Source organism: Triticum dicoccoides, chromosome 2B (assembly GCF_002162155.2).
Source record: "Triticum dicoccoides isolate Atlit2015 ecotype Zavitan chromosome 2B, WEW_v2.0, whole genome shotgun sequence".
NCBI classification, from domain to species: Eukaryota; Viridiplantae; Streptophyta; class Magnoliopsida; order Poales; family Poaceae; genus Triticum; species Triticum dicoccoides.
In genome coordinates this window covers 455,344,153-455,347,253 of record NC_041383.1, presented here as the reverse complement: position 1 = coordinate 455,347,253, position 3,101 = coordinate 455,344,153, and the positions used below count along the sequence as shown (strand labels likewise).

Below are 3,101 nucleotides of genomic sequence, written 5' to 3'. Positions count from 1 at the left end.
CAACTGTGGTCTTTGAAGGATAGACTAGTGTGATGCGGGGCACACACACAATCTCACGAAATACAGTACTGCTTAAACTAAGCTACTATGACTATCTGAGTCGGCCGTCACTACTTGAATCACATGAGTTTTCTTATTACCGTATATGCTCTTTTAGGTTAGCCTGAGCGAATGCAGGTACGCACATTTGGCCCTGGCCCTCCAACTAGCTAGTATGACATGACGAGGTATAACGGCCCCTAAAATGAGGCAACCTTTCAGTGCACCATTGGGCAAGTGAAGTGCAGCAGATCTGATGGAAAGAAAACAAAATTTGTCATATCACCACTCTTCCACTTGGATCTTTGTAGCAACAAAAATATCTCGTCTGTTCCATTATTGATCACTAACAGAGCATCTCGTTAAGATTTTGCAGTAACGGACCTCTGAAATGACATTGCTGGGGCATCATCCTTTTAACCAACAGCAGTCAAGCAGCGTGTACTGACGCGCGGCAACCCACAGGTCCTAAATCTTTTTGTGACACCACGAGACAGACGTACGGACGGGCGCTGCTCTCCCGGTGACCACGAGTCCTAAATCTTCTGGTGCCGCCGGCTCCCCAATCCCTCTCCGATACCTGACGTTGCTACGGCTGTCTTCTTCCTGGTGAGCACCTCGAGCATGCCCCGGCTGTTCCGGCGAGGCGGTTAAGTTTGCTTTGCCCTTTGGCAAGTCGGGTAGCCGCGCACAGGGTTTCGCCATCGATCGGCGCAGAATCCCGGCCGGTGGATTACGGAGCCTGAGAGCGACGGCACGTCGCTCTCGTTAAAAATGCGACGCCACGCTACCACGTCCCTGTCGCCTCCCTCCCTCCTTGATCCTTGTCTTCTCAGAAGGTGTGCCGGAGAGATGGATGATGTCTAGAACTCATTGCAGATGGATGGAGGAACGCGATCAACCGACCTATGATCGAATGCGCGTGTTTTTTTTTTTAGAACGAAGGCTCAAAAAAAGCCCGGCTTTGAATTAATAAAGCCATCAACCGGCCAGGATTACATCTAACGGACAAAGGAAACAAAGAAACAAAACAGCAAGCCGATACAAGGTACTGTGTAAGAGCTATCTGGCTACTACAAACTACTAACAAAGATATGGAAACTAAAGCACAAATCCAGCTAAAAGTTGAAGGAGCCTTCCACAGCGAGCAGAACACCACGCAGGACACCAGCAAAGATTGGGGAACGAATGCGCGTGTTGATCACGCGCCAGCGAGGTGCTCCGTATCTGAATAAGCTGCTGTGTTGGAACCACCCATCCAGGCTTTGCAGTACTACAGTATAATTTTAGGAACTGCTCTATGCTATCAGGAATAGCGTCTCCCACCGAGAAAGGTGGTCTGGACTATGCATCCAATGCGACTACTGTAACGAAGCTGCATCCACGGCCACTGCAGCATTACGATGCACACAGCCATTGGGCTGATCTCGATGGTACCACCGTGACATCGGCCATTTTCCTACTTGTGAGTTGTGACGATGGCCCTGTTTGAATCCATGAGTTAGAGTTAGTTTGAACTAGTTTAAGCTCAAATAGCCCTACAGTATTCAAACATAAAGACTAGTTTGAGCTAGTTGCATTCAAATCATCTAAAAAAACTATAGCACCCAAGAGGTGCTAATTGGAGCTAGTTCTCCTAGGCCCACTAAAAAATTATTTTTAGAGCATCTTCAGTCGTTCGGCCCCTCAGAAGCTCGAAATAGCGCCGTCCTGGGGCGAACCCGCGATAATTTCGGCGAGGGAGCGATCGGGTTCCCAGCCGCCGCCCCCAGGTTGCCCCCAGTCGACGTTTTGTAAATATTTTTTAAAACATACTTGACCAAAATTTGGCAAAATGACATAGATTCGGCGATATTTCGGCGTTCCACAGTCTTTTTGCATATTGAAAATATAAATGTACTAGAAGGAAAAAAAACTGTTGCTGACGCGCCTACAGGCCGAAGATCTTGCTGAAGGCGTCGTAGTCGTCGCCGTCGCCGTCGTCCTCCTTCTCCTTCTTCACACCGCGGCCATCCCTGCTAGACCCCTGCCCGGGGGCCCCTGGTGGACTGGTTTGGCCGGCGGCGGCGCGTCATCGTCGCTGTCCTCGAGGACGATGACGCCTCCCTCGTGCCGCGGGCGAGCGGCGATCTCCTCTAGGGCGCGGCGCTGGCGCTCCATCTCCAGCCGGGTCCAATCCTCCCTTGTCCACTTCATGGTGGCCTCGTCGTCGAGTGCGGCCATGTCATCGTGCTCACTCTTCACAGCGGCGAGCCCCGGCTCCGTCTTCGGCTTGACGAGGCAGGAGGTAGGAGCCGAGGAGGCACGGCCGCCCTCGTTGATGACGAGGGCGGCGCCGCGGGTGCGCCGGCCGAGCGGCGTTTCCACAGGCTCGGCCTTGACGCTGACGAGCGCCGGTGACCCGGAGGAGTGGGAGGAGGAACGGGAAGAGGAGGAGGACCCGCCTAGCATGCGCCTTGGCAGCCATGGGCCGCCACTCTGGCTGGGGGCCGGGGCCGGGGCCGTCGGGTACTCGAGCGACGGATTGTTGCCATCCTCGAGGTACTCGAGGACGGCGTGGAGCATGCAGCCGGGGGCGTCCCACCACAGGCGGCGGCTGTCGCGGTTGTTGCGCCCCCTTACCACCGGCGCGTTGTTGGTGGAGACGAGCCGCTCCTCGTACTGGCGTTGGAAGTACGCCGCCCAGTGCGCGTGGTGGTCGGCGGCGTACTCCGGGAGGTCCCGCTCCTCCTCCGCCAGAGAGGCCCAAACACGCTCGATCTCGGGCGTGGAAGTAGGCGGGGTGGTCGACGTCGGGCTGCGGGCTGCGGGGGGATTGGGACGCGACCGATGCTAAGCCTTCACCGCCCCGGCACGCGCATGTCGGGCGGCGTCGGGTAGTTCGCCTCATGGAGGAGGTTGGCTTCCCACTCGTGCAGGTGGTGGCGTCCGAAGGCGTTGGCCGCCGCTCCATTGTCGGGGAACCACTCTCCCATTGGCGTGGCGTGCACGCGGTGGCTAGACGGGGAGAGAGGGGAAGAGAGAGCGTCGGCGGCGAGAGAGAGCGGTTGCGGGGTGAGTCC

General features: G+C 56.0%; 1 long non-coding RNA gene across 1 annotated transcript in view; it reads right to left on the bottom strand.

Annotated features, from left to right (window-relative positions):
• Nucleotides 1–986: 986 nt before the first annotated feature.
• Nucleotides 987–3,101, bottom strand: part of LOC119367824 — a 3,332-nt gene continuing 1,217 nt past the window's right edge. Inside the window, exon 2 of the long non-coding RNA XR_005176445.1 lies at nucleotides 987–1,523. This is a non-coding gene — a long non-coding RNA (uncharacterized LOC119367824). The remainder of the gene's footprint in view (nucleotides 1,524–3,101) is intronic.